Below are 22,441 nucleotides of genomic sequence, written 5' to 3' on the forward strand. Positions count from 1 at the left end.
TATATTTTTATTTCAGAATACTTGATTATACTTTCACTCGCTAAAAGTATACACAATGTACTAGCATTATACAAAACAAATTGCAGCTCTGTTTTTGAGAGTAAGGTACAAAATGAGTTTCTTTAGTTGGGATTTTACTTAATGACAATTACTGACATCTCCCTCTCAAGAAAGGGGTCCCCAACGAATACTTCTTGAGACTCTACACTAATATGAGGATTTTGTGTAATAGAAACCATTGATGGTGATTTTCAATACTTTCCCTTTTCATACTCAAAATGCACTCAATTCTTACTGCGAGATTATGTGACATATATTGTGGGTAAGAGATAATATGGTGGTGCTTTTAGGCTGAGTTAATTTATTACATCTCACCACAATGTACATTTACAATAAATAGACATTTTTTGTATAAAAGAAAATAGAACAAGTTTTTGGTAACTACAGACGGACGTGTATGCAATGAAGTTATTAATTTTATAAATTTTGAAATCATCTCCATGAAAAAAGGAACATAATGGTAGGTTTCAAGAATTTTTCACATTATGTCTTCGTATATAAAACAAATAAGAGACAAGTGAAAAATGTTTTTGTAAAAAGCCATTTCAAGTAATGATTTGTATCCATACTGACTATGATGAACTGGTCCAAGATCTTATTTTCAGCCGTTGTCCCTTGAGGATGGTTATAAATTACCCAAAATATAATTTAAATGTGCCTATAGTTTCTCGTGAAAGGATTAATAATTTTGTTCCAGAGAAACATCTTAAAGACATGTGGTTATAAACACCCCCATCTGATCACACCACTTCATAATTAGGGAGCAAGGGATAGAGGAAAATAAAATAAAACACCAAATTATTATTCACTTATAGATTTATTACGAAAAAGAAATAAACACGAAATGAATAAAAAATTAAAATATGCAAACCATAAAACTAAACACACAATAAGTAGCTTTAACAATATAATATGGCTATAGCTTTATATGGCCTACACTTGCCGAGGCCCACAATCTCAGAGATGTCTCTAGACATGCACACAATCATTCGAACATGGTCAGTCGGTGCCTGCCGTGCTAGGCTGAACTAGCTCACAGACGGGAGATTTCCACTTGGTTGGCGAGTATGAGGGCATGATCGTGTAAAATGAAACAGTGAGAAAACATAGAGAACACTAGAATGTGGGTGGGAACTGTAACGTTAGCTAGTATTGAAGAGACTATCCCCACCCCTCTGTGGCGTAAGCATGATGGTGGGGGAACCGTCTCCATCACACAACTTAAACGATTGCTTTCTCGATTTGTCCCACCTGTACAAGCTACACATCACAATTACTATTCCGGAATCATATAGTCTAAGCATCAAAAGTGCGAATTTATCCGAATGTATTTTTTAAATTTAAGAAATGTTACATTTTATTAAAAAATAAATTGATCAATCCACATATCGCCAACACGATTTGTAGGCTATGGCATGAGACAGGAGAGAAACCTCGGTGAGAGACTATAGCCTCTAAGAAGACTGAGCAGGATATAGCTGGTAGATATATAGTACATTATATCACAATTGCTTTTACTTCACCGTAAGTATAATTAATACAAAAACAAAATATACAGACTAACCAACAACATGGTAATGGCCCTGTATTGGTACAGAACACTGTGTACAACGAAGCGACTTAACTGAAGTTAACGATGATCATTATGAGAGGAAATTGTGAAAATAAGTTAAGTAATGGTGGCACGATTTACTAAAATAAGTAAGTCGAGTTGTTATTGCAAGAGATATGTAACTTTATAACGAGTCAAAATATTTTCCCGATGCTATAGTAGTAAAGACATTTGTAAACAACAAATCAAGACAAAAAGAAGAAGTCATATGATAATTAACAAATGATTTTAACAAGAACTATTGTACGAAGTAAAATAATAATACAATATTGTTGGAATAATATTTGAATTATATAAAGTAAACAGTATTAAACAGTACAATCAGTTTATAAAACGGCTTGAACAAGCAAACATTCTACTTGAAAATTTTTAAATGAGAAACTTAACTGTCCAATAAATAAAGTTCTGTTTTTATGTTTCAGGACTAAACTCATAAGAAACAAGTCTTTGATATTTAATTCTAATTACAGTTCGTAAAATGTCTGGTTAGCTTATTACAACAGTGTTTAAATGAAACAAAGAATCGATCCCAATAAATTCTCAAAAACTAAGTGCATATCTGTAAGGTACAAAACTGTTCAATTTAAGGCCACTATCAAATTGCAAACACCCTAAGATTTGTATCTATTCTAATTAAAGAAGGTAATGGTCTACATTCAAATTATTGACTATAACATTTTAATCAGGTTTTTATTAAAAAACTAACTTTAATCAGATTATACTTTAAACGTCACAAATAAAATATTTCTTTAGTATTGGTACAGTAATAATAATGTAACTTCAAAATAATATTATCTAAATAGCATGATGCATAGCTTTTAACTTTTTTGGTAAAATTCTCTCATAGGTAGGCCTAATTTTAATTTTCAAACTGGCTTTTGTATCTATAAATAATAAGATAAAACTTATAATTCTCCTTTAAAACTATAATTTTACAATAAGACTCTAAAGTTAGGTTTTCATTTCCATGAAATGTGTTTAGTTAAAACATATAAAAAATATACAATTTCTACACATTGCCAAAGCCTTTTCAAACCGTTCAAGAGCATTATGTATAAACAAACGTCATTTTAAAGGCAGGAGTGCAGTTGTCAAAAATGCTCAAGCCTTTCACAACTTAATACATCATTACTTCAAGCGATATGCAACATTAAAAGCTGACAATACAAAAATATACTTTGGATTGAAAAGTTACACAGAGAGACATTAAAATAGACATTGGATTGGTAAGGAAAATGCTTTGTCAAAATATCATACTATTATAACTACAAAACAGAGTATTGAATTGTATATATTGAGTGCTTTTATTTTACAAAATATTAATAAACATGACACTGTGTGCTACTACTATACACTAGGGCCGCAGGCAAACCAATTTGGACTAAGAATTTAATGTATTTTTATACATTTAAAAATTTTATAAATATTATTATATTTAAAACAATCCAACTTTCCCCAACTTATTTCTAGTTTGTAATCTAACAGTATTAATAAAATTATGTTTGAAAATTATATTAATCAATTAAGTATAATTTTAAATGAAATCCATCGTTATTATTGTGAACATTTATATTAATCAGTTGTATTATTTCAATTACTAATTACCATCATTTGCTAATAATTTATTTAAATTTAATAAAATTCAACTGTATTGCATAAAATTAAATATACTGAGTTTATTTTTGTGATAATTTTGTTTAATTTTTTTACCTCGTGTATATATACTGTATATAATTATATATATATATAAGTATATATATAAGTATATATATATATATATAATATATATACTTATTATATATAAATTAAAAATCTTGAGTTGCCTACTAATAAATCACGTTACTTAGCAAAAGTTTTCAAGTTCATACATTTTATTATTGACATGAAACTCGATTGTATTCAACATAATACGTTTAGAAACGTGTGGTTTACTCAGAGTTCAAGATCTTGTATCCGTAATAAGGTAGGTCTAGTCCGAGTGTAGTCGAAATGTATGAACACAGAAAAGTAATTACAAAGTGAAAATCTACCTACGGCCTTACAACACTCGTAAGCCAATGAACATTACGAGAACATATCTGGAACACTAACAGACTCTGCTGATCTAGCGTATACAACAGTTAGGTGAGAAATAAATATTATATGACTAAGTGACTGAATCGAGGGAAGTTCTACAGTCGCTTCTGTCAGTTGCACTCCAGGCTCTGTACTGCGCATGGTTGGTCACGCCGACTCCAAGCGAGTAGGCGCAAGCACACACGTCCTCAGCTCCCCTCACCGCACACCCTCTGGAACAGCGAGATCACTGGTTAATAACACTGGTTAGAGTTAACTTGACACATCAGCATTGTAATAGTAATCATTGGCTGTGATTTACAATCTAATGTAATTAATCATTACTTTAATGGATATTGATAAATAAACTAACATAATTCCAATTAGCGTCATATCTAACGTTTGGACTTCTAATTCTAAGATTGGTTATCATGGATGTTGGAAGTTTACACAGATAAAATGAGGGTCACACGGACCTTAACATACTTAAAGTGCAGAAATAAACATTTAAGACTGGAATAAATGAATTAAATTTGACTCAAACAGTGGTCAGATCGGCCAGTTGGTTACACGCATGTCATTATGACAATTTGTATTTACATTCATTTTTAAAGTTTTTCATTTGCTTAGAAAGTATTGTGGCTGTAGATTAATGTGGTGTGCTTTTTCTTCTTACACGATGGAGGGTTGATTAAAAGATATGTAAATATATATTGAAAACGACCTTCCAGGGAAAATAGCAAACGGAGACAACGACAGCTACCGTAAGACACCGGAGGCGCGCCGCCGTTATATCATCATTACATTCGAGGAGGAAAGGATTCGACCGGGAGTTCGTGACTTAGTTTTTGAAGAAACAGGTAAAATCATTTAGCGAGGAGCGGACAGATAAGAGAGACGTGCCGGGGAGTAACAGTGCCGTAACAGGCCGGTCGGATTTCGGCGCACGATCCTGCTTCAGTGACTTCCGTATTTGTGAGGCCCGAGTCCATCCGGGCACAAGCCCGTTAGCTCTAATTACAGCACAATTTGCATCCATCGGCCACTGTCACTGAACGTTCCGTCTCCATTGTCCAGGATGAAAGAAGAGTGAGCCTATTCATCGCGGTGGTGATGAACGCACTCCTCCGGGGCCTAACTCACGGAACTCTTTAGAGTGAAAAATGGGAGCGGATTCCCGAGAACGTTGCACCCAGATCTGACAGCGGCCACGCCGGTCGTGAGTCGCGATGAAAGGAAGAGTAGACGCTGACGAAGACTCGAACAGGCGTCGTGTGTAACACGCGTCATTTATCGACGGTCTGTTTCTCCTCAGGTTAGTCTCATTTAGTCAGATAATATTGGACCCCTTCGTAAGTTTTCCAAGAAGCCATGTGCAACATATTTAGGGGTTTGATCTCTTACTGCCATCAATTTTAAGGAAACAGATAAACATTGTGTAAACGAGTTAAAATTTAAATCGTCACATCCTTGCCATTAGTGGTAAGATAAAGGTACATTTGTTCTCAATGACCAATCTGAGTGCTCGAAAAGTCACTACTTTTAGAAACTTGTTGATTAGTGAACAAGCAAAAAATGTTATTATATTACATTTAAGCATCACATATCACATTGTTAGTATGACGATCACTAGGTAAAACAATCCTGATCATCTCATGCTCCTCAAACTTTTTGCGCACCTCCCGGCAACAACAATATTTCACCTTGTGCTGATCCAGCGTGACTACAGAAGACAATGTGACAACAAAAGCGTCGTACACTTTGAAAAGATAGCCGTGGCGGGAAAATTAGATCCAAGGTGTGATCCGGTGTAGGAGATCAGATCGGAGTTACGACAGACAGCATGACGGGAGCGAGTTGCGGCAGAGGGAGATACGAGAGCGGCTCTGTTTACTGGCCCGATGTCGTCATGCGGCCCACGATTGGCTTTTGAACTTGTAGAGAGGTTAATGGGTTGATGTAGGTAGAGCTCAAGGTCGGGCGGCCGACATGCTGAGCCGGGTCGAGTCACTATTTTATCTCCCTAGTTTGGCACACCGGTTCTTCTAGGAAAACAGACATCGATTATAACTTTAGAGTGTACTAAAAATCATTTGAACCTTTAATAGTGATTAAGCTAAAATAAGATCCTAATTTATTTATAGTAAGTACTTAAAGAAGTACTGTCAGTGAATAGCATCAAACTAAAGTATTGAGTTTAGTAAAACCAAGTTCTTATTGGAATTTCCATGGAATCGTTTCATTTGGTTGGACGTAATAAAGCCAAAATCTAGTAAACTGGCCTTTATAATGAAAGAAGTAGCAACTAATTGATAACATATCATGCGAAGCGACAAAAGAGATCAATAATGAATAATAGATTGTAAAGTTATCCAACCCACTACGCTTTCGACGGGAGACTGCCATTTTAAGATGGGTTTGCTAAGAGTTGCTATTTTTTGTTGCAAGGATGTTTTGATAATTTGGAAACAGTAGTGGCCTTAAATATTTAAAATCAGAACACTTCATAATCAATGAAGTTATCCTGACTTATGTATCTGAACATCGAAGAAGAGATAATAACTGTCCAGAAATCAAAACTTAATATTCAACGTGAACCGTACGAGGATTAGAGACTGTGTTGTTCCACACATCATACAACACAGAAACGATTTGTTCTCTATATATGATTCGACATAATCGTGATTGATGATTAACTACCTTTTTGTTTTTTTTGCGCAAAAGTGAAACAGTTTTTAAATATTATGATCTACTTGTATAAAAAGAAGATTAGGCTACAAGTGATCACGAGTGAGCCGTTCCACACATCAGCCCCCGGCAACCCTGACACCTCCAGTGAACAGTAAAGCTGCTCGACACGACATCTGATATGTTGACACGACGAGGTGAGACAATTCTCCAGCTCGCTGAGCTCACCTGGTGTGCAACCGTTGTGCAACTGGTGCTGGAGTTGGAGCTGGAGCAGGGAACTGGAGGTCAAGCGAGCGGATTTGCGATTGGATCCGGCACACGACCACAATACATGTCCTCTCTTGACCAACCAAAGAAGCGATGCCATTCGCCATTCATGAGCACAATACAATGCACATGGCCCACATAACCCGATGGTCGCTCCTCGAGGGTTGTTGCGGTAATGCGATGTAGTTTACTTGAAATTTGTCGTAAAAGATTACATCCCGGTTTGACCTATTGTGCTTCCTTTGTTGGATCGATTTTGTTGACTGACCATATCGGCCATCTTCTTCTATTCCAGCTTACAACCCAATTAAAAGTTTTCTCACTCGACAAAAACATTCATATTCTTTGAAATCCTTGACAAATTTCCAGTCCGTCAGTTTTGTTCTAATTCCAGGTATACTAAAAAATAGCACGTAAGAGGAAGGCGAATCTGAACTAAACTCAACATTCGCATAGAATCAGCCCTTCCCACCGTAGCTGCTTTATGTGTGAGAGACTCGGTTGCTCTCCCGTGCTTTGGGATCGTGTCAGCCAACATCGTAGTGCGCTCAATTGTGCACCTGATGAGACAATGAGAATACCTCGTCACCTAGATTGCACTATATTTTGCAGTCTGATGACGAAACAATGAGGGGGGATGCGTTTTGAACTGCTTCGTTCTTCGTCGCCGACTATTTATTGGATCCATTCAGACGAATATTACTCCAGATTTCAGGAGTAAAGTCTGAAACAGCAACAACTTTCAGATGCTGCACGAAAAAAAAGGAAGGTGAAATGGAGCTAAACTCAACATTCGCATCAAACCAGCCTTTCTCGCAATAGCTGCTTTATGTGTAAAAATAGTTAATTTGTAAGTTTGAAAATCAGCCGAGGAAACGCAGAGAAAGAACTCTACAATAACAACATCAAATGAATTAAAATTGAATTATCTTCCAGCCTTTAGATATAACAAGCTTCCTTTGGGACAATCCCAGAAGACTCTTCACCGCCTCTACACTATCCTGGAGGTCCGTTGTCGTGACGTAACCGACAAGCACCCTGGAGACACAAAGGGGACGGGAATAGATCATCATCAGTGGGCAGCTTCGAGATAATAGACATTGAAAACAATGGGCATTAGCTCGACAACAGACTACACCTTGCTGTCCTTGGTATTCCTGTGGCAGGAAGCGCTGACTAAAGAAGGATTGACAAACTTGAGGATATAAATACGACCTTAAATACTAGGAGAATCCAAGTATGAAATAACCGCTTAAAAGAATGATAATTGTATGATATCGAGAAGTACCTTCTGTCGAGTTATGATTTTGCTTATGGTAATGTTAGATCCAAATTAATCTGAATTCCCAGTAATTTTATTTTGCCAGCAAAGAAATCTCGTCCCGATGTTAATTTTGTTTATTTATATTTTTATAAAAAAGGAGAAGCCGATCTCCTAAGCCTTATTCTGCCCGTCCGCATGGGCCACTGACCATGTGCGAGGATCTTATCAAACAGAATAAGGGGGCAGTCGATACAGTACGAGGTCGATGCTACTGATAAAAAGTGCTAGAGTCACAGACAGGATTCGAACCTGCGCTATCTCTAACTCAGACCCAAAGTCCAACGTCTAGACCACTCGGCCATCGGTAAGTAAATATAAACCTAATAATATATAATATTAGGATATATTAAGTATTAGGAGTCACTAAACACTCCAGAAAGAGCTGCATCTGTTTCATGTTTTATAGAGGCAATAAATAGAGTTTCCTGTAGGATAATACGACAAACTAAACTCGGTGAATTGTTCAGTAACCGGTAATCAGACAGAATAAAGCCCGGTGTGCGCCTCCCACACTCTGCGCGGAACCTGCAGTAACGGTGGGCCCAGATACCATAGACCCACACGCTGGTTTATGCGACCCTCGGGCAATCCGCCGAGTTAATAGCACCAATTTCTAACTCCCATAAAATATGCGAATTTCAAGCAATCCATTGCTAACGGCATTCCTACCACGTTAGAGCCAATTAGGGTATTGATGCCCTCCTTGACCTTAAACTCTGCTACGGATACAGTTAGCTTACTCCTGTACTTGGAATGTTACCTGTTTACTTATTAATAATAAAACTACCATTCAACAAAGTATTGTTGTAATCTGTATTATATAGCAATGTGACTGCGGACTTAAAAATATGGTAAATATTGTAACACTACCTTCATAAAATAGTTGTGTTTTGAAATGTGTAAACTGCAGAAAGGACCCGCCCCGCAGTGGACTAACCAATCGCTCTATTAATGCAAGTTTATAAGACAGACTCACGATGTAATCCATGTGGCGGTAATTAATTTATTGTTTATATACATACAATGTACGAGCGTTTTATCTGACAACTATTTGTTGTTTTGGTTTGTGATTGTGTTATTCGAGTTATGAAATAAATGTTTCCTTTGGTTTTGTTTTTTGTAGATAACTATTACAAGGATTACTACATTTAAATATCTACGTACTTACGTAGATATTTACTTTGTACTTACTTGTTTACATACTTATGTATATGTACTTTTACTTAAAAGTACATACACATTATGAATCAGTATTTTACAATTTATATAAAACAAATTTCAACTCAATACAAAAACAAAACGAGAATTTTAGTGGATTGTGTAGAGTAGTGTACTGCAATAGTAAAGCAGAAGAGATGCAATACGAGTAATTAATAATCAAAACACTATGAGTAAGTGATGATAAGGATGAAAAATATACAGAAGAACAGTCAATCTAAGTTTTAAAAGTATGTAGTGAATGAAAAGTTGCAGACTTGTTTAGCCTTGAAAATAAGTGAAAATGCGAATTAATGAAACTAAACTTAACGCAAACTTGAATTTAAAAAAAACGTACAATCAAAATTTGATACAATACTGGATATATTTCTTCAAGACCGTATTTACCTAAAGGTGTATTGCTAACTTCGGATCAGCCTAAAAGGCTTCGTACTTCTATCTTCCCCTCATTCGTAGCTGTTTCAAATCTGAAAGACAAATGATCAAACAGACGCCAACATTGACTTTCAGACCAACTAGAGGGAAAAACATCGCGAACGATATGCCACTATGTATTCATTATTTCTTGAAAATTGAACTTAAGACTTAGCAACAAAATTAAGTATGTTGGTAATAACAGAGGAAGTTGATTGTTACGGAGTAAGCCAGCAGTATGTCCACTCCCAGGCGTGGGCCCGCATGTTTACCAACATCGCGACTTGTAATTCCTCACATGAGAGATGTCGGCAACGAATGCCAATGGCTGGTCTTTCCGGTGTGCCTCCCCCGTTTCCCGTCAGGTCAGTCAACTAAATGGCATTGCATGTTAATTACATCGAGCCCCCTGTACACTGACTGGTCGAAAGGAAGGTGATTCAAATAAAATAGTAGTCGATGCCGACTATCCATGTCTTTGGTGCAAAGGCTTTTTATAAGTTATAGTTTATGGAAGCTGATAATTTTAAAATATCACAAGTTTAATTTCTTTTTATTTTATACTAAGGATATTTTTGCGTTTGAAAAATCTTTTTATTTAACTATTTTTCTTTGGTTTATTAGTTAGTATTCGCTTTGCTCGATTACAGCTTTAAGAAACAAATAAATGTTAGGGACTTAGGGACACTTACATTTTCTTTCATTAGCATTTCTTGAAATTATCTTGCTGCGTCATATAAAACATGAACGATGGTCGCCTCATCATTCTTACTCCAGCTGAGTATAAAAATTAGTAAAATAAATCCTTAATAGAAATAATTAAATAGTTTTAATGTTGAGGCTTTCAAATCTTGATGGGGTAATCGACCCATACTTTGCTATCCTACTAAAAATAAAATACAAATCGATGGTCTGTATATTAGAAAACATTTGTGAAATCTTCTGGCTAAATAAACAAAAAAAAGAATACGCCAAACCATTAAGATGATAAATCTTTAAAATAAAATGTGTATTAAACACAAGATACCACGCGATATAGACGGAACAGATCAAAGTATATGGGTTGGTAATGATGGCACAGCAAGTACAGCTAGGAGTGAATGCACTGACATTCTTAAGCCCCGCAGGTCAGACCTCTCTGGCCGTTAGTGAACCTTGACCTGACCATTCATAGTGTAATCATTACAGTGAGGGACGGTGATAAATTAATATCTTTAAGCGTCATTAAGGTATGTATCGGTCAGTCTCGGCTCTCCGTTAGTTGCGCCTCTTTACGATCGACTATTCCAGCACTTTACAGCATAGTCGACCCGTTACAAACCTTCGTGCAAGTCACAAAAAATAATTAATGAATTGTGACTCACATCAGATACACCACATTATATAAATTAGTTTTAATAATCATAAATGGAGAATGTTTAGTTTAGAACGGAGTTACTCCGCCGAGCTTCGAGAATCGTGTCTAAAACATAGTAGTGTACTCAATTGTGCATATAAAATGAGAAATAAGAACACCTTTAATCTAGATTTCACTGGATGGGTGCTGAGTAAACCAGACATATCTCTCTTATAGCCTTGGTGTCTCTAATGTCAAAACGATGCAGTTCGAAAACAACTAAGAACTGATTGTGTTGCCGAGTGAACGTTTTGAACATTATCCTCACCTACTTGCTAGTCTGGTTGTCAAGTCAACCATTGGCTGGCCCCCAATCTCGGTACCCTGGTCATGTTAGTGCATTGAAGAATACCAAAATCATAGCAAATAGTAATATTACTACAGTAATTTAGTGTTTTAATGTTGCTGAATCTCTTAGGATGAATTTCGACTCCAGATTCCAGGAGTCAAGTCTGTGACAGCATCAGATTTCCGACGCTGCACTAATCGGAAGGTGAAAAGGAGGCAAACTCCTTCCTACCATAGAGGTGTTGTGTATATAAATGGATAGTTTTCGTTTCAACCTCTGTATTTAGATGTCAAGAATGTCACTCAAATTGGTTAAGACTCAAGAAAATGTTTATGAATTCTTTCAAACGCGTCACTAAGTGTCTTTACTTTATTGAGAATGTTCAATTCTGGCCGATTTATACTTGCCAGTAGAAACTATACTAGGTACAGCAAAAATCGACGTGTAACTTATACTTGGGCAACCAAATAGCATAGCTATTCTGAGTCAGGTAATGATAGATGGAGTACATGTAGGTGAGGCTACTTTCGCGTTGAAGGCTTTAGAAATATGAACCGTTATGGGGTAAAACATCAGCCCCTACTTGCCTTTTGGAGCAGATTATACTTACCTCCTCGTACCCTTCTCTTTCAAAGTGTGATGGATGACATTGTGCCTATTATTCTCTCTCACCGTGACTATACCACGGGATTTGGGCAAGAAAGGGATGTAATCTCCCAACTTTACCATCCTGAATATACTGTCATTCCGGAAAACGCGCAGATAATCTTTCAGGTTTAAATACAAATGAGGTTTCCTCAACTTTGTGTTCTAAATAGAACGTGAAAAATAAACGTGATACTCATCTTCAAAATTCATTACGAGTCTTAAATCCATCTACAAAGAAATACTTGTATTTTAACGCATTCGTGCCAGTAGGAATTGCATGTTGAAATAAAAAATAAAGGAACAATTACATCTGGCATCAAACATATGTTGATCTTTGCAAAATCAAACTAACTAGCTATTCGATTATCCCTTGTAACTCACTGGTCTTACAAGCAAGATTACAATGATTTGTAGTTTAGTTTGGATAACGTGAGGGAATTAGCCTTATATAACCAAGACGTTCTTTAAGGATTCGCTCAAAATTGAAATGTCTTCGGTGAGTTCAGGACGAAGGAAGGAAAAGCCTCGCCTCCAGTCGACTATTCACGTACCCGGGTAATCGGGTCGCACCGGTTTCACGAGATCGGTTCTGGTGTCACGGGGGGCTTTGTGCGTTTGACCAGGAACAATGCCGTTTCAACAGCGGCCACCGGTCAGCTTATATCACCAGATTCTCGACAAATTCCAATTTATGAAACAATGCTCATTACACCACCGGAGCGGATCGATGTGGTGCGATTTTACTTACCGCGGCAGCTTTCCTTCAAACTTCTATCGAGATTTCTTGGGCAATGTTGTTACAGAAATGGCTTTTTAGTTGATTTTGCTCTCCGGCAGCCGTGTCCGATGATTTGTAATGTAGTAAGGCAATACTTTTTGTTCGAAGATATATCTACTACTAATACGTGCCCTTTATATTAAACAAATTTTAATTAAATCTCAATCATTTTGTTTTCAGCACGATTCGATGGCAGTTTGATGGAACAAATCATTGACTCTATTTACGAGATTAAGTGCAGTATTCTTAGGTAAGAAGAGTAGAGCGAGATTGAAGGTCACTTCAGATTATGTTGGTTGTCTGTTTGTTTTTATGCCTTCCTATACACTATATTCTTCATAACATATAAAATAGAGTTTAATTTTACTAGCGTAGCAGAACAGCAAAAGAACTGTAGAGATAAACTAAATTATCTTCCTAGAACCTACAATAACGATCAAACATACTTGAATGTTGACTCGTTGATGGCAAATGATGTTGATGTTTAAAACAAGAATCTGTCCAAAGTTAGTCGGCTGAGAGTTGGGATGAAGCCCGCCCTTGTGGGCCGTCCATCTTATATTGTATGGCAACAATGGGAGCCCAGAGCAAGGCTAAGCTTTGTACACTTGGCCTCGTCTGTACTGGCAGCCATCGCCATCTGGACCACATCGAGATATTGAGTCATTATGCAACCGACAACTACCTTCACACGCACATTTGGAGCCGGGCGTGAAGCCAGCCGTGCGCCTAGATCAGGATAATGGTCGCCCACGTGCGTTACCGGCGTGGCGGGAACAGAGAACACTGTCACTTGAGCGTTGCACACGGGAAACGCTCACTCAAAATTAGTGATTTCTCCATACTCTCTCAACTGAGACATTTCTGCAGTTTTACTTTATTCAACAGTTGAACGATTTAAGTGTAAAAGGTCAAACTAAGTTTGGGCTGTGGTACTTATTACAATTCCATGTTGTTTCCGGTGCTCATTTTAATAAATTATACGTTACAAAGCATTATTAAGGTGAGCTATTGTAATCCACATCCACATTAAAGTTTCATTGATCTTCGATGTGAGAAAGCAATGCCATTAAAGGTTTGGTGTTACTGAGCTTACATAACATTACATAACATACGTTAGTGTAACAGAAAAAAAGTAGTCACCGTTACGCTGTGCGTTTATATTGCGGTTTTACATTAGAGGAACAAAGTTTTTGATATCAAAATAATAATGTCTAACAAAAATGGAAGATAGACTTCTTTTTCACTCCGCCAACAGCATTAAGAATTAAAACATTGTTTGAAATGTCCACTAATAATCTACCATTGAAAATCTAATCCCTAGAGGTTTTTTTTTGGCACGGGAGAAACTTTGATTTCTAACAATAGTCTATCGATTCTGCTAATGTCACTATTAAAGCTTACAGGAACAACAAAGCCGGTCTATTTACAGCATGCTTAGATATTCGTAGGTATCAAACACGGCCCTAGCTGGAATAGTACACAAATGGTCTTCACAATTCCGGATGCCAATGATAAGAACGTGATTTGAATTACATTAATGGACATAGAAATGTCGACTATCAACTCACTAAGATTGGTTATGGCTTGAAATATAACATTGCGAATTTGGAAATAAAAATGTAACATAACAATTAGTATTTCACTGATTTGGATAACTTTTGAAAATATCAAAAGATCATCATCATCATCTGACGTTTCCGTTATCACGGGTCGTCGTACACAACCACCTCAACTTTTGTCTGTCATTCCAGGTCTCCTCTTCCTCCACCTGCATTTTCTGTAGTCCCCTTCTCTCTGTCTTTCCACACTTGGTCCTCCCATCTTCCTCTCGGTCTTCCTCTTGGTCTTCTTCCTCTTTCCTCCTTCTCCAGTGCTATTCTAGGCATTCTATTATCTCCCATCCTCTTCACATGCCCCATCCACTGTATTCTTCTTCTTTCCATTGTCTCTTGCAGTGAAACTACCTTCAATCTTTCTCTGGTTATTTCGTTCCTTATTCTATCTCTTCTTGTAGTCTTCTCTATCCCTCTTAAAAATCTCATTCCTGCAGCTTGCTATCTGCTTAAATCATTTTTAGTCCACGTCCACGTCTCTGCTCCATATAATAAAATTGGTTGGAAATAAGATTTATACATCAATACTTTTGATTCTTTCCCAATGTTCCAACTCCACACACTCTTCTTCACCATATTGAAAAACTTTCCACTCTTCCGTATTCTGTTTCCTATCTCTTCTCTTATTGTGCCCCTATCTGTTATGATACTTCCTAAATAACAGAAATTATTCACCTTTTCAAGTCTTTTTCCTTCAACTAACACGTCTTTGTTATTTCCTTCCCTTCTCTCCACTTTCATTACTTTACATTTTTGTATGTTCATCTCTAAACCATATTTCTTCGCCACTTTTGCCCATTTGTTCAACTCTCGTTCTAACTCTTCTTCCCTATTTTCCCATATCATTATGTCATCCGCATATGCTATCGTCTTAAGTTCTTCTGCTCCTCTGTTTCCTTGTACTTCTAGAATAATTTCATTCATTATAATATTGAAAAGGAAAGGTGACAATATGCTTCCCTGCCTTACTCCTCTCTTTGTTTTAAAAGTTTCCGTATATTTTTCTTCAATTCTCACCCTGTTTTTACATATGCCGTACAGGTTCTTTATTCTTACTACTATTCCCTCACGCAATCCTCTCTTTCTCATACTCTCCCATATCCTTTCTCTCAGTACCTTATCATATGCCTTCTGTAGGTCTATAAAAGCTACCATTGTATCTTTTCTGTATTCCCACCTCTTTTCTAACACTTGTCTCATCACAAAAATAGCATCCACCGTTGACCTACCTTTCCTAAAACCACATTGCTCCTCTCTTCCTGTTTCTTCCAGTACTGGTCTAATTTTCTGCAACAGTATTTTGTTATAAATTTTTTGTGTATAGCACAACAAAGTTATTCCCCTATAATTCTCGCATTTTTGCTTATTGCCTTTCTTAAAAATCGGCACTATTATTCCCATTTTCCAGTCTTCTGGTATCTTCTTTTCCTTCCAAATCACTCTCATCACTCTGAACAACCATTGCATTCCTAATGGTCCCGCCGCCTTTATCATCTCAGCCGTCAGCTCGACTATTTATCAAAAGATAAATAAGATATATTTGGATGCTGCGTCAAACTTTAAAACTGCAATATCAGTACGTGATCGAAGCATAATTGTACTGTTGACTATTTATAAAATCCTCGATCACTACCACTTAAAATAACACCTACGATAAAGGATATGGACTAAAATCCTACAGGACAATAGCGAAGTGGATTTCAAAATGACATCGTTGTGTTGACATGTTAACGGTGATTTGAAGCGTTACATCAGACAGCCTTGTGTTGAATCCACGCTGATCGTGAGAGGGAGCAGAGATGGCACCGACATCCACTCCACGGGGACACGAGTGAATCCTTGTTCGTGGCTAGTCCGCGTGTCGCACCATCACATCCCCTGGAACCGGGTCCGGATGGTGCAACCAGGGAAAGTGGCAGAGGTCAAACGGGTGATGCGGGGAGATGCCATCATTTAATTGCGATCAATATTATGGCTCATTGTGTAACCGGCGCGGCGCTGACCAGATAATGTTGCTGGGGCAAGTCACACCTGACCTCTTCAGGGGTCTAGAGGTCAACCACGAGATGCTCTCATTATTCTGTTAAACTTAATAATATTTCTTATTAAGCAATTTTAGTTTGGATTATAATCAGTGAAATTTTCGTTTCGCTTTCATAAATAAAGAGCTGTATTGTTTCTCTATGCATGTGGTGGTATTCTAGGCAGTCTGTTTCCGTTGATAAATTCGAATCATCGTTGGCAACAATGTTAATTTGGATTAAGATGCCAAGTTTTCAAATGTTTTTTTCCGTCTGAGCTACCGAAGGCTTCCTGGTAAACGTAAAGTTTTGCATTTATCGTTAACGTACGGCGTTAAAGAGTTAACATTAGATTTTCTCGTCTGATATAATGTATAAACTGGCGATATCAACCGTATAATGCAGCGGTACAAACTGGGATGAACTGAAGTGACAAGACATAATGATAATAAATTATGGTTTAGCTAACGTCTTAAAAAGCTTCACTTACAAAGTTGCAAGTCATGATCACTATATTATCAGCGAGCGCAAGACTTCAGGGATAAAAGGTACCCGTTACCCGAGTCACGATGACGATGAGGCTTCGATTCGGCCGCGGCAAAGGCGATGACGGCGGGGGTCATCGTTCGTGAACTGTCAAACGAGGTATCGATAAGAAGAGGACAGTAAGAGGACAAAGGCAGGAAAGTGACTAAGTCGTCAGTGGGACGAGCACAAAGACAGGAAAGAGGTGGGACTGTAGTGTCAGAGTACGGTACTCGAGAACAAAACACACACACGCACACGCACGGCCAGCGCCTCCGCTTCTGGGAATCTCCAGGTGAGGAGTTGTAATGTCCGATATGTCAACTCGATACAAATTAAACAATTAGAGGTAATGGGTTGAGCAGCATTAACGGTACGGTGCGACATGGTGCATCACGGCGCGGCGCTCTTCGCATTGCGTTCGGGCTTTTCTCTGAAGTTGCGACGGCAACGACACGTTTCCGCAGGATGAAATGCACATATTGCTTCTTTGGCACGTCAACGACAGGAGTTTCTGAGTGAATTCCGTTCGCACATCTCTTTAAAGGCTTTTTTTTAAATTGTAGCAACGGAAAGGGGAATTTGAGTTGAAGGTCAAAATACTAGAGGTCGCGTCTGTTGGAAACTATTTTGAATCCTTTCCGGAACTTTTGGATTTGCGACCTAAGACTTAAAATTTGCTTTCCACATTGTATTCTGATATTTTTAGACTCGAGGTAATTAATTATTTGTTGGAGAGTAATCGTCCTTGAATAATCCTTGACCACCTTTTGTGTATCTAAATTCACTTAATAATTTCACAATAGTTACGCAACCGTGTGAGAATCGTCCTTTGACGTGGGATCGAGAGATCGCCGATTGTGATTGTGCAAACAAAGACTGACCTACGTAAACAGACGGTCGGAAAGGGTGTCCATTTTCCGCTGATAACTCAGAGCCTACGCAGGAAGAATAATTGTTCAGCGGTTCACAAGGCAGCACGGTTCCCAAAGGAACAAACAGAGTTGCCCAATCGTTCCCAGAGGATTGGGTCAGTGGGATGCGGTGGACGGAGGACGGCTGGTTTACGACCGATTATTATGTCAGTGACAACCTCGAAGCAAATAAACATTACGCGTAATGACAGACCATTATCAATTACCGAGACTCTAAAAACGTCTGGGATTGTTGGCCGGTGCCCTGCTCCCCGGCAGTAGTTGAGGCCCTTGTCGATGGCCGGATGATTGTCCTTCGCCGTTTGACGGCTGGGCTATTTATTTTAACAGTTGACCATCTCTTTAAGCCGATGTTTCCTTTAACAGCTCTGTCACGCTCAACTGGGCATTTAACAAGCAGGACCCGAAGAACATTCTGGGCTCTTTCTTGGAACCATTTTTCAGATAAAGGGTTAGATAACGTGCATTTTATATATATATATATATATATATATATATATATGTAAATAAAAGTCGTTTGACAGGTATTTGGTCTTCCGATCATATGTTAGTTTGCTTATTTAAACCCATATGTGACAGATACGGCCAAATACAAAATAATTGAATCGGAAAAAGTAAGCGCTCTGTGGTGTAATGGTAGCACATTCACCCGGCAAGTGAGAGATCCGGGTTCGACTCCCGGCGGAGCAAGTACTTTTTGTGATTCAATGTTTATTGAAATTATATATATATATATATATATATATATATATATATATATATATATATATATGTTTCCACACTAAAGGAACCAGCGTGTTACCAGGCCGACAGGATTGAAAAATCTAATAAGATTAACTTTGAATTAATGAAGAGTGAAAAATCGTGAGAATAAAGATGTTCTATGTGTATTTAAAATACGTGTATAGAAATAGTGTACATTACTAAGAATGATTTAGTTGGTTATCGCCTGGATAAATGGATAATGGGTGGTATAAAAGCTAATTTCAAATATGTTTGTATGACTTTGCAATGAACTGGAAATATAATATAATCTCATGAATAAATTCTTAACAAATCCATGCCAACTCGTTGATCGCCGTTTTTTATTAGCCAGTTAACTGAACCGGTCCCAAGAACCGAGCCCAAGTCTAGGGTATGTTCCATTCCTAAGATCGCTAATAGGCATAACAAGTTATTTATAAACTTCCTCGCTTCCTAATTGAGGCTGTGACCTCACCATATGCGGCCACCCGGCCGGCGGTGCGGAGACAGAATCACAACACCGAGCAAGCGGATCGAGGTCAGCCGGTCCTGGTCATGACAGGACCCTTTATGGTGCAGGGATAAAACTTTACTTTTTTATTGAGGAAGTACACGTAAAAAACTACTTCTAACAAAAGAAGGCTAAACAAAGAGTAAACTCCTTCTTTAACTTTTAAAACTATTAAATATAGAATACAACTCCGACTATTGGTGGTCATTGGAGACTTTGTATTTGTGGTCTCCTTCCATGAATACACACATCTTAGAAATAAGCATATTCTTTATTAATGTTGGCAAATGTAAAATTGAAAATAAAATTTACAATTTAATATTGGCTTAATGATTATGTTCTTGTTTATAGAACGAATAATGCTACTTAATCCCCCCCCCCCAACAGGAATAATAAAAATGTGGGGTATTTTTCCATATAGTACTCACCTATACCGAACAAAATACGTGGGGATTTATCGGGTTTTATAGATATTTATTTTTGCCATGTTGGTTTCTCAGAGATCTAACGGGAGTTCTTGAAGAGTTTGTAAGAGTTCGGAGATATCTAACTAATGTTTCTAGAGTGATTAAGATGCTTATTAAATAATAGCATTACAACTATATGGTATTTTAACTTTGAAGAAAAGGCAAAAATAAATTCCTTAAAAAACTACGCTATTTCGGCAAAATATATATAATAATAATAATAATAATTCTTTTATTGCATTTTGGCAATAATACATTGCATTGCAAAAGTCAGGTTTAAGTACTTGTAAAAAACCCTACTATACACATTCATACTTACAATACTCATTCAAACATAACATCTCTTGTCCTTTCACGCCAACATTCATTCAACATGAGACTCGGGGCTCTACTAATTAATTTTTATGTAAAATTTTGATTCTGTAAATTTTTATTCTAATTCTCCCAGCAGCCAGCCATGAACTCTTCGACAGAATAAAACGCATTCGACACCAGTAGGCGCTTCAGAAGAGCTTTAAACTGGTTTAAATTATCCGATTGTATAAGACCCTCAGGGAGCCGATTGAGAATTTTGATTCCAGCCTGTGACGGCAAGCGTTCGAAAGCCACCGTCCTATGCTGTTCTGCACGGTAACCTCTCCCTGCCTCTAGTTTCGTAAGAGTGAATGTCACTACCCCGAATAAGAACACATTTCGATCGACAATACAGGGCAACCTCCAATATATAGAGGCAGGGCAGAGTCAGCAAATCCGAGCTCCCTGAAAGCATCCCTGCACGACTCTCTGATGTTTTAATTGGAAAATTATTCTGACAGCTTTTTTTTGTAGTCTGAATACTCTTACTAGATTGTATTTTGGCACAGCTGCCCCAAAGTCTTAAACCATATGTCAGGTATGGATAAACCAGGCCAAAATAAGCCATTCTTAAGACTTTTTGTGAACAATAGTTGGCAAGGTTACGCAGGGCGTAGATACCTGAAGTAACACGAGCACAGATATAGTCCACCTGATTGTTCCAGGTTAGACCTTTGTCGAGGTACATCCCTAGGAACTTGGTAGAGTCAGTATTCTCCAAGAGCTCATTCTCTACAAAAACTGCCGGGTGGCATACATCTTCATTTTGTCGGAGACAAAAGTTGATGACATTAGATTTTGTACTGTTTGTTCTTAAGTTGATCTCAGAAAAATTTTGAATGCAGCAATTGACAGCAATGAAGGATTCAATTTCAAGATTTTCTTTTCGAAGTTGATTTTATGCAGAGAGTCGTAATCATCGTCATATTGAATTATCTTTCCATTTTGGATCGATGAATTTATTCGATTTACATATAGAAGAAAAAAGAACCGGCCCAAGAATAGATCCCTGTGGGACTCCATGAACCAGTTTATTTCTCCTCGACATGACACCCGAGATCTGCACACACTGGTATCTGTCCCTGAGATAAGACGAGATCCATTTATGAGGGAGACCCCGAACACCACAATGCTCTAACTCATCAGTGTCTCATGATGCACGCAGTCAAACGCTTTGGAAAGGTCGAGAAATACGCTGAGCACATGTTCTCGCCTCTCCAACCCATCGACAACATTATCCAGAAGGTTTGAAATTGCATCGATTGTGGATTTGTTTTTCCTGAATCCAAACTGATTTGGACTCAAAATCTCAAAACGCTCTAGAAATGCATTTAGCCGAATCAGGAAGGCAGCCTCAAAGACTTTACTGAATACCGGCAGGATTGAAATCGGCCGGTAGTTGCTCATTTGCCTGGAATCACCTTTCTTAAAGATCGGTGTTAATTTAGCAGTCTTTAAAATTGAAGGGAAAGAGCCTTGAATGAAAGAAAAGTTTATTAATTTGGTTAGTGGTGTCAATATATGCTGAAAGCATAACTTGAGCAACCACACTGAGACACCATTTATGTCGGTCGACTTTTTTGATTTCAATCTCTGTATGATGCGGGGCCACCTCATCCTCGTCAACAGGGCAACGACCATGGATGTCAGCGGTTCCGAATTTCGACCCGTACCGCAGCCGGACCTCCCACAAAACGAAGCAGAAGACACCGAAGAGAAATAGGCACTAAAACTCATTCGCTATATGTTCCGGCTGTGTAAAGATTTTATCTTCATTAACAATTTCCGAACATTTTAAACTTTTTGTGGACTTTAGTTTGGCGGTTTCGTTAATAATTTTCCAAGCCGTTTTTGAAAAATATAATATAAAATAAAAAATATAAAAAAGCACAAGACCTTTATGAGGCTTTGCGTTAATTGGTCTAAAAATAGTCGTCCCGTTGAAGTTGATCATAAAAATCAATGAAAGTCTTCCTTGTATAAAGAAAAAGTTGTAAAAATGTTTAAGTCGAATTTTTATTTTTTCAATTTTTATTGGTCGGACATTCAAATGAAGGACAGAAGGTGGCATTTACCTAACCTCAGGTAGAAATTCCCATACAATCTCTAACACAGGACCCAACAAATAAACTATATAGAAAGGTATGTAGTGGGTAATAAAACAGTGTATTGAACAATGGTACCTTATAATAATTTATACAAAGTAAGATAATTAATCTGATTGTGTTTCTTTATTTCAAAACCTAATTATGTTTAATTTTATACACGAGTAAGCTTAAATTTGTTATAAAAAAAACGTAAATCTTTTATAATCTAGATAAACGAATTGGTTACAAAAATGTTAACAAAGCGGTATAAAAGATATTAATGCCAGCATTCCTGCACAAGTTACGACAAGCCTTGATCTGAAGTAGATTTGTGCTTGTTTGGTACTGGAAACCATATGTAGGAACAGGAGTCTACAGTTAGGACACTGTCATTGGTGGCAGTCGATACTTGAATCTCGGCGGTACGGC

General features: G+C 37.5%; 1 protein-coding gene across 2 annotated transcripts in view; it reads right to left on the minus strand.

Moving 5' to 3' along the window:
* Positions 1-3,428: 3,428 nt before the first annotated feature.
* The window catches only part of LOC124354862, a 124,688-nt gene continuing 105,675 nt past the window's right edge, over positions 3,429-22,441 (minus strand). For both annotated transcript variants that reach the window (XM_046805621.1, XM_046805620.1), the window contains exon 3: positions 3,429-3,960. The gene's annotated coding sequence lies outside the window, so the exon portion shown is untranslated. The remainder of the gene's footprint in view (positions 3,961-22,441) is intronic.

The sequence above is a fragment of the Homalodisca vitripennis genome, chromosome 2, assembly GCF_021130785.1.
Source record: "Homalodisca vitripennis isolate AUS2020 chromosome 2, UT_GWSS_2.1, whole genome shotgun sequence".
Taxonomy (NCBI): Eukaryota; Metazoa; Arthropoda; class Insecta; order Hemiptera; family Cicadellidae; genus Homalodisca; species Homalodisca vitripennis.